The sequence below is a fragment of the Malus domestica genome, chromosome 12 (assembly GCF_042453785.1).
Source record: "Malus domestica chromosome 12, GDT2T_hap1".
Classification (NCBI taxonomy): domain Eukaryota; kingdom Viridiplantae; phylum Streptophyta; class Magnoliopsida; order Rosales; family Rosaceae; genus Malus; species Malus domestica.
In genome coordinates, this window is record NC_091672.1 from 29,523,724 (window position 1) to 29,534,347 (window position 10,624).

Consider the following 10,624-nt stretch of genomic DNA (forward strand, 5'->3'; position numbering starts at 1 on the left):
CTAAATAAATGTGGTGTAAGGTGGAAGATGAGGGTTAGGTATTTATAGAAAAAAAATAACTTTTTTAAAATTTTACCGTATTTTTGAATAAAAAAAATTCTGTATTTTTTTATATTTTTAATTAATTTTAATGTAGTTAATTAATTTGGACTGTTGGATTTGAAAAATATTCAAATCCAAGAGCCCAGGATCGGCCACATGGCCATGCACCAGCAAAATGGCCCGACTTCTTGGTCAACCTGTTTTGTGCTAGCCCAGAGACCAACATGGGCTGGGTGCCAGGCTGTTGTGCGGGCTGGAGGACATGGACAAGGTGCTGGGCTACTATTTGGACTGAGTGCTGGGCAAAGTCCACTCCGGTGGACTTGTTCTAAGGGCAGTTACTGTTCACATGATGGATTGAATAGTGAATAGCTGGGGGGAGGGTTCTCACGCTGGAGTTGCTCTAAGAGTATTGAATTGATGAGGTTGTTGGTATGCCCCATGCATGATGTTTGGTGCATAATAAAGATAGTATAGGGTTTGATGCATGCATAATGAATTAGTATAGGGAGGGTTCGGTAAATTGAATAAAATTATATTATATATCACACACATATATATATATATATATATATATATATATATATATACACACACAATATATTCGGGTTAGATTCGGGGACAGATATGGATTGGGGACCCTTATAACAATATCCAAAACCATAACCGAATAAAGTTCACAGTTTTTCCCCATATCCATACCATACCCGAATTTTCATATCCAAATCCAATCCATTTGGACGGTTATCCACGATTATCGGGTTTAACGGTTAGAATTGTGATCCCTATTGATTAACGTGCTTATTTCTTATCAGTAACTGTTGACCCTAAAAACTACCAAGCCTACGTGGCGCGCAGACCGATTAATTAATAAGCTAACTACGTCATTCGATTGTGTGCGGGGCATGCCAACTCATCGGCCGAGCTCGGCCAGGGAGTAAAATGTGTTGATTTTGTGTTGAGCGCGCTACTGATTTCTTGATCTTGCGACTGCGGCCGAGGAAGGAACACATCTCGGCCTTTGGGTTCTAAAGCCTAAAGACAAGGCTGCTAGTTTTGCAAAGTTCAATATCAGATTCAGCTTTCAATGTGCCGAATGTAGTAATCTGGTAACACCTCGCTTCGCCGATAAGGCTGATGAGATGACCTCTACCAACAAGGATTCGAAAATCCTTGTTGACTGAGACTTGGATAGGTTATCAGTCGGCCGGGAAGCAGTGAGGTTTATCCAAACTGAAGGTGCTCCTTGATCGGCTTATTCTACAGCTCCAGTGTTGTTTATCCAAACTAAAGATGTGTTGGCGAGAGAAAAAGAAAATAAAGATCTCAAGGTTGTTGAGAGGTTTCGCATAGAGCGAGAGTTTGCGCATGGTAGTTTTGTGTGTTGAATTGGAGAGGCTTTGAATGATGCACTCCCTTCTCTATTTATAGAACTAACTTAGCACAAAATCTAGCCGTGGCCATCAATCACCACAAATAATAATCGTTATGCGTAGATGATTATCCAATGAAAGTCGTGGCACTCAGCGTCTTTGGTGCTAACCATGCATTTCAACCAAAACCACGTAACAAATCATGGCATGCCAATTCCATCTTTGCTAAAGATAAGCATTGTCGTTCAAACTTCATTTCCAAAGCCCTGGCATATCAGGCTTTATCCACTTCATTTGGCAACCTCGAGTTTGCTGATAATTATCCCATGCATGCATCGCATTGGCTTACTTCACGTAATTAATCTTTCAAGTTGGACTCCACCTTGGTTACCAACTTATGCCACCATGTGCTAGGACTTTTCTCATAATGCATGATGCTCAATCCCCGGGTTGAATGCTAAGAATCCCGAATTAAATTGAAATGTTCTGTTTGCTTCGATATAGTTTGCTTCACATTTATCTCGTATAAAAAAAATGTTAAGATAATTCATTATTAAAAGATAATTATCATGATTAAAAATCATAATATTATCCCTTAACAACAACAAAATTATCTTAACTTTCCTATCCGCATGTGTGGAGCTATGCTCACTCATCAGTCTTGATTGCACTGGCCGATTGTGTAATTTTAGATCCAAACAATAACACATCATTTGATCTACAAATTTAACGCCTTAACATTATCCTAAAAATAAATGCAAAATAGAAATGGGTTATCGTGGCACCAGAGCAAAAAGTTCATAATGTATATGTATTGACTTTTTAACTTTTTTTAACACAGATGTCTTATACGTGGACCGACCATTTCTTTTTTTATATATTGTTGCGGTTTTGCAGTTTAAAAAAAAAAACACTAGATTAAGCTATTTCGTAAGTTTTTTTTAGTCAGTGTTATGATATGCATGACACGTACCTACACGATTTAAACTTAATAATTAGTACTAATCTCTAGCATTAGCCACTAGAGCTATGTACATAGCGTATGTATTATATTTCATTGTTTGATGAGGTGTGATTGAATATAGTATGCACAACTAAAATTGAAGGGTCATATATATATATATATATATATATATATATATTTTTTTTTTTTTAAATCTAATCCTTAGCCCTTGTTTTATATAAATACTAAAGCCCAAACTAAAAATCTATACAAAAATTCTCAAGCCCAAAAGTCAAACCTTTGGTAGTTACCTCACCTCATCCATTCAACTAGTTCACATTCAAATTTTCATCCCTCTCCTCTTTTCTTTTCCTCATTTATCTTCATGCATTATTTACACTTTAATTTCATTTTAGAGTGTACACTTTGGTCTTGATTTGAAGTTTTCCACCTTTTAATTTATATTAATATGTAAATTTTCTATCTTCCGGTCCCAAATCTTGTAGATCTATTAACTAACATGTTGGAGTTGGCTTTTTTTTACTTTTTTATTAATATGCCAAAAAACCTCATTTAGTTAGGATGTTGGAGATGCTCACGAGAAGATCGATATAATTTAATTTTTACTATAGTATTTCACTTATGGAGTATGTAGTCATGTCCTGCCTCGAAAACAAACACTTGGTTCCGACCATTTCATCACAACCCTAATTTATGAAAAGTTTAACCATTGTGTAAATGCAAGACCCAGCAGATCATATGATGGAATGATATAACAGTAGGTCACGGGCATGCATGAGTACTTTTTTTTTCAGTGTGTGGAAGCCTGGAAGGACACCAAGCTGGATCAAAACAAAGAGTTCTTTCCCTCCTCGTGTGCCAATTTCAATATGTACATGAATCCACAGCTGGATCAAAACAAAGAGTTCTTTCCCTCCTCGTGTGCCAATTTCATTATGTACATGAATCCACTATTGCTTGGTCTTTGCTTTGTCACTTAAGGTCACAAATATCAATTGCATCACGTAGGACAATCAAGTAGGGGAAATATTAGGTAATTTTAGATGTCCTAACCCTCAAACTATATTCTTAGTTCAGATTATTATTAATGAGTTCGACCGTATAGAAATATTAGCATGTCAACTGTATACTTAAAAGCGTTTATATATATATAATGAACACTATATTCAGCATATGATGCATTTCAATGGTCCAAACATTGCACATGTACCTCCATTTTGATTTCACACCTGTGTGGAACATATTAAAAGACAGTTTCTATGCCAAATTAATTATATGATTCACATAATAAAAAAGTACCGTACAAAATGTAAGAAAATAAACCTTCAAGAATGAATTGCTTCCTTTTAGTCATCAATTGGATATAAAAATATTGGAAAGGTACAAAATTGGTAGATATTTCTTCACATCATACTTTGATAGAAGAATAATATAGTGATGAGGTTCCTTTTGTTGGCTTGCATTTACATGTCATATGCAATATAGAAACAAATTTGACATGTCTGTTGGTCGCAAAGTTTCGTTGGTTTTATTCTAGTACAAACAAAGAAAAAGAAAAAGTTAAACTCGGTTTTCATCATAGGTCATGCATATGTAGAGAGTATGACAATTGAGTTAAAAAAATATATAGGAAACATGATGTTTTGATGAACAGATGCCTCAATAGACTAAGAAATAACTATTTACATGAAGTTCATCATCTTTGATGAAATTTTATTTGAACATGTCAATATATTTTGAAACAACCAAGTTATACTAGAAGGGGAAGAAAAAGTTTGTCACACCATTGGCCATTGTCTACATAAAAGTCTTTATTACTGTATCAAGACATATATGTAAGTTTATACATAATATATACACACACACACATATATATATGTGATGTACTTGTAGCATATATCCATGAATTAGACCAATTAGTTAAAGTAGTGTACTTAGTCTTTACACTTGAGTTTGAATTCCCTCCTCCTAGTAAATTAAAGTAATAGTTTAGACGTTGCTTTATGAAAAATAATATGTTTGTAAACAACTAATTATGTGTGAATTAGAATAACATTGTTCATATAATAATAATTATTGATTATATGTAAATAAGGAAGTTTACCAAAGATCTCCTGATCACATGAATTTTAAGTTTTAGTTACTGAAATGATGGAGAATATGATTGTATATCCCCACATTGAATAGACAACAGCAACAACAAAGCCTTAGATCTCACTATGTGGGGTCGGCTGTCCAAATTGAATAGACGAGAAAATTTATTTTCTAACGTTGTAGCTCTTTATTCTTAGCTGCTTAAGGTATGACTTTAATTTCCGTTTGAACTATCGTGCATGCAACATCCATCGCCATTAGTCAAGGTTAATGGAGAACAAATCATATGGTTAATGAAAAATCTAGTAGTCTTTTACCATAAGACTAATATGGATTTGGGCCTCTTAAAATAAACTCAAATTTAGGTATAAAATATGGAAGCATTAAGAACCATGAGATTTCTTTGGCTTTCAAGAAAAACTGTATACGATGCATTGTAAAAGTAATCAGTTGTGAATGAGGCTGTTGAGGAATATATATATGTCAAGTACGAGGAATGTTACTAATTCATGATCTAGTATGTACAAATGAAAAACCGCTTTGATTCTATATCACAACCACATGGGCAGGAATATACTCTTTGGTTAGAGAATATACGATCAATATATGCGAACTAAGTAAATCACAATACCAAATTAACCACTAACCTTGTGATGCCATTGCTGCAATGAACTAAGGGTTCTTCTACTGTCAACACAGACCGCATGCACTGCTACAATCAATGGGGCTTGATATCTTTTTGTGCGTAATTAGTGTGAGAGCAAGGACCCTATTATATATCCTAAACGGTGGTGTTTGATAAGGATACTTCCCATCATGTAATCCTTATCAAACTATCAAACTGATAACCCTTATCACCACGAAGCCATACTATTCATATCACTATATATATATATATATATCTACTCATATCAAAATTACTTTAGCTATATATCAGTCCACGTACATTCTTGGATAGCTTACAAGTATAGTCAATCTTAATCTCTTATGATCTCAATCCTTTAAGCACGTGTTAAACAAGTGAGCAGCTCTAACAAAGCTTACATTCTCCCACTAGAGCCAACACTTGTTTATCACAGTACCACCTAATAAGAAATCATACTTGAATGGACGTGAGAATAAGATTAACAAAGCCCCGATAACAAGTTTCTGTCATAAGTTAGTATTCATGAAGAACTAAAGGGAAGTCACGCTCTAATAATATGAATGCTTCTATAATACACCTGCATTATGGTCCTCCCTCAGAACCAGTAAACTAGTCCACTTTATTGTCTCGTATTGAGACCCTTAAGTTGCTTTTCTGTTACAACAATTCAAACAAATTGTCATCCAAAATACACTTTCATAATGTATCTGTATCATAACTATAACACTGCAATTTTTGGGAAACCTTTGCGACTAGCAGCGTATTACTTTATTAGTTAAGATGATCTAAACATAAATACTTTAATGTAAATTCCAAAAATACCTGAATCAACCAATGTCCAAGAACAAATGTCTTAAACATGATCAAAACTCCTACCGTTCTGCAGTATCAAAAACTTCCAGCACTTCCATCTTCCTCATATGTTTCTTGAATACTGCCACTGGAATGGCCTTGTTCAACGGATCAACTATCATAGAACCTATCTCCAGATAATTAATTTTAACTAAACCATCCATCACCTTTTCACGAGCAACAAGAAACTTATCTCCAGGTTCCTTGTAGCATTGGATCTCTTATTGTTCTTTTTGAAGAAAATCATTGCACTATTATCACAGTAAAGCTGAATGAGTCTAGAGATTGAGTCAACAATACGAAGACCAGTGATAAAATACTTGAACCAAACTACCTAATGCACAGTTTCACAGCAAGACAAGTACTCAACCACCATTGTCGAAGAATGCAACGATGTCTTGCTTGGCACTCCTCTAAGAGACAGTTCCATTAGCCATCATGAACACATAGTGCTTAGCTTAGCATTCTTCGATATAGACATTTCAATTATGTCGCATGCTGACATGTTGAATCTCTTTGAAACTTTCTCAATGGTTACTTTGTGACAACCCTAACAATCTTTTTTTTTCTCTCTCTCTCTTTTAATCTCGATGCCGATCACATAAGAGGGCTCACCTAAATCTTTCACCTCAAAATTGTTTTGCATGAAAGACCTTGTATCATCTAAGAAAATCAAACCATTTGTTGCCAATAATATGTCATCAACATTGAGTACCAAAATAATGAAGTTGCTCCCACTGACTTTCAAATAAATGCAGGCATCATAAGGGTTTTTCACAAGGCCATGATCCTTAACAACATGATGGAACCTTAAATACCACTGTCTCGACGCCTGTTTTAAACCATAGATTTGTTTTTTTATTTTCAATCTACAAAAACTAAATGCTCTCTCCCTTTCTCCTTCAAACTCTCCGGTTGTGTCGTGTATATATACTTTCCTCCAAATCACCATTTAAGAAAATCGTTTTTACATCCATTTGATGCAAAACAAGTCAAAATGTGCAACCATCACCATGATTACTCCGAATGCATCTTTCGTTGGTACTAGACTAGAAGTTTCTTTATAATCGGTACCTTCTCTTTGAATGAATCCCTTGGGCATCAATTTGACATTATGTCTCTTTACATTTCCCTTTGAGTCTATCTTGGTTTTAAACACCCGTTTACAACCTTTCGGTTTCATGCCTTTTCTTGATTCCACTAGTTTCCATACTTTGTTTTCTTCCATTGATGACAATTCAGACTCCATAGCTTCTAATTGTTTGCTTGCTTTTGCACTCGAGATGGCTTGTTTGACAGTCCCAGGATCATCAAATTCTGATAAATTAAAATCTAGTTCTGCCAGATACACAAAATCTGATGAGAATGTTGACTTTCTTACCCTATTTGATTTCCTCAAAAGCTGTGAAACATCACCGACTGCCAAAACTGGTTAGTTTAGTCAGTGGTTGCTGCCATTGGCAGTGCTTCCTCCACGTGTGCTTTCTGATTTCCTACATGTTGTTCATCATTCAACAACACCCCACGTACCCTGCTTGCTGATTTCCTGAATTCGGTGCCATGCTCCAGTCAGTGGTCATTGCCACTTGGAGCTGCCACCTCCCGTACCCTGCATGATCGTTACTTTGCTGCTCACTATGCAACACCACACCAATATTACAATTGTCATGCTGAATGACACAATCATCATTATAATTACTCTCACTTTCTTCCACTTGATTTGGAAGATTGCTGCTGCATTCGGTGATTATTCTACATTATTCCCCATTTCACCATCTTCCTCAAATATGAATTTAGTAGTTTCAGTGCTTTCATGATTGTCCATCCCTAATTCGATAAAAGCATTTGGTAGATTAGTCCTACAAATCATACGCCTTACCATGTCGATTAGGGTTCTAATTCTTCACCAAGCCACTTCATTTTGCTCGGGTATACCAGGGATGGTATATTGAGCTACAATTCCATGTTCTTGTAAAAATAAAGCAAAAGACCTAGGGTGTTTGCCACAGTTTGTGTGTATCTTCCATAGTATAAATCTTGAAAACTTTTAAGGCTTTTGATTTTTCAGAAATCAAATAAATGTAAGAGTAGCCTAAAAAATCATGGGAGTTTTCATAAAACACTCATGGTACTGTTCACTTTTAACGAAAAACCACATTTATACATTTCCTTGGTACTATTCACTATACCTTTAAAAAGGGATTTTCATTAAAAGGGAAGTTTTTTTGGACTTTTCGTTAGTTTTCCTAAAAATCATCCATGAAAGTTATAAAATATTTATTTTCTTCAATTATTTGTGTGGGAAAAGGTCAACAAATATCTCTATGGATTATTTCTAAAAGTTGTTTGCTCTTAGTTGAACCCTCTTTTCTTTTATTTGTCATTTTTCTCTTGACACAATCAATACAAAATTCAAAATCGTTGAAATTCAATGGAGGCAAGATTTGGTTTTTAATCAAAAGTTCCATTCTAGTTTTTGAAATATGACCAAGTCTCTTGTCCCAAAGATTTGAAGAGTTCTTTGGTCGTGCAATTTCTTTCTCAACATTGAAAATATTTTCAGTTTTATTTAATTCAAATTTGAACATACCATCAAATAAAGAACTGGTGCATTAATGAGAAGAATTGTAAAAAAAAAAAAAGGAAGTTGAAACCCTTATTATTCAAAGTAAAATAAAAGCTAGCAAAACCAACTTCGAAATGAAACTAATTTCATTCTAATATAAGGTACATAAACCACGTTATCCAGTTCTAAGCAAAAACCAAAATCTAATTTTATCCTAAGAGTTCTTATTGCCAATGACTTCAACTCTTCTTTCATTGTCAATTGAGATTTTTGACTTCATCCTTATTTGGTGTTCTTTTTATTATGAAGTCCTGCAATGAATTCGTTACATGAATAAAGAGTCAAAGCCAAGCCACCAAGCATTGCTAGGCATATCAGTTAAATTTGATTCAAAACAAGCAAAAAAACATTTTTAATTTGCTTCCTATTTTGCAAGCTATGCATTATAGTTGGGACAATTTCTCTTCATATGGCCTGCCTTTTGGCAAAAATAACATTTGAAAACGGTAGAATTGTTAAGTTTGAAAGTCCTAGACATGGGAATATTTCTAGCATTTTCTTTCCTGGCACCCTTGGACCTGTTGCTTTTGGTATGACCTTGAATATAGTTCACATACTCACCGTTTTCTATTCTCTCCTTTTATTTCTCACTTCCTCCCCACGACAAATAGAAATTAACTCATTCACATCCCATTTGGCTTTGGCTTGCAAAGCATTGTAAGAAACTTTCAACTGAGTATAAGATTATGGTAGTGAATTCATAATTACATGGACCAAAAAGGTTTCAGAAATTGGTACCTCAAGATTTCTGAATTTCCAAACAATGTTGATGACTCTGAGAATATATTCACGCACACTTCCTTCACCATTATACCTGATTGAAGTGAGTCAATTCATGAGGTTGCATATTTCAGTTTTCTCGGACTCTTTGTACTTTTCCTCAATAGATTTCATGAACTCTTTTGCATTCATTGCCTCTGGGAATTCTCCACGAACAACATCAGTCATTGTTTGCTGATGATAACAATAGATTTCATGAACTCTTTTGCATTCGTTGCCTCTGGGAATTCTCCACGAACAACATCAGTCATTGTCCATTGATTATCATCAGCGAGATTCGATTCAATTTTTTACATTTTTCATACTTTGATCTTTGGCTGGAAGTGCTTCCATTGACAGGCAGCGGGGTTCCTCAATTCTCAATGCTAAATCCATATCCATGACACCCAAAATGATTTCCAAGTCTTGTTTCCATTTCTTATGGTTGACACCAGTGATGGTTCAACAGTGTTGAGGTTCATGGAACTAGGGTTCATGGCTGCAACTTGAAAAGTATTAATCTTTAATCCCCATTCTTTATATGATAGACTCAAGAACCTATAGTCATTGTATTAATCGTTTTTCTATAGTCATTGTTACAACCCTTTGTGGATTGCAAGAAGTAACCGTGTTCATACCTTGGATTGTAAAGTGCCATGCCACTTGAGATCAAAACATAGACTACTGAACATCTTTAGATATCAGTGACGAATGATGATGCTTTAAGGCCAGAACCAATACTAATTTCGTCTTCTTAATGAGAATCATATATATTGCACATATAGCTTTAGCTATCATATGCATACATACAGTGGCAGATCCACAGTGGGGTCAATGAGGTCGCACGACCCCTTGGAAGCCATGGAAACAATCTTAGAGACCCCTCGGAGCTGCTGGTGAAACCTCTTGGCTGCACACCAAGTGTTCGACGAAAGGTCTGAAAGAACCAAGGATGCTGTCAAGTTCAAGGTTCGGTGCTCCAAGTACCTTTACACACTTTGTGTGTTTGATTCCGAGAAAGCCGACGACATGGGATCTGACCTCCCTCCAGTGCCGGCTGGAATTGTCCAGCCACTGACAGGGAAGTTGGTGTGGTTTTTGGACAAGGCAGCTGCCTCAAAACTTGATGATGGTAGTCAATTCTCTGCATAGGGTTGAATCCCTTCGTGTGTAAGTGTATGTATTGCATTTACCAGAAGGATTCGATGCCTGTGATTCGATTTCTTTCGCCATTAGTCACCTTTTGTTCAAGCTTTGGGTTAATTTCC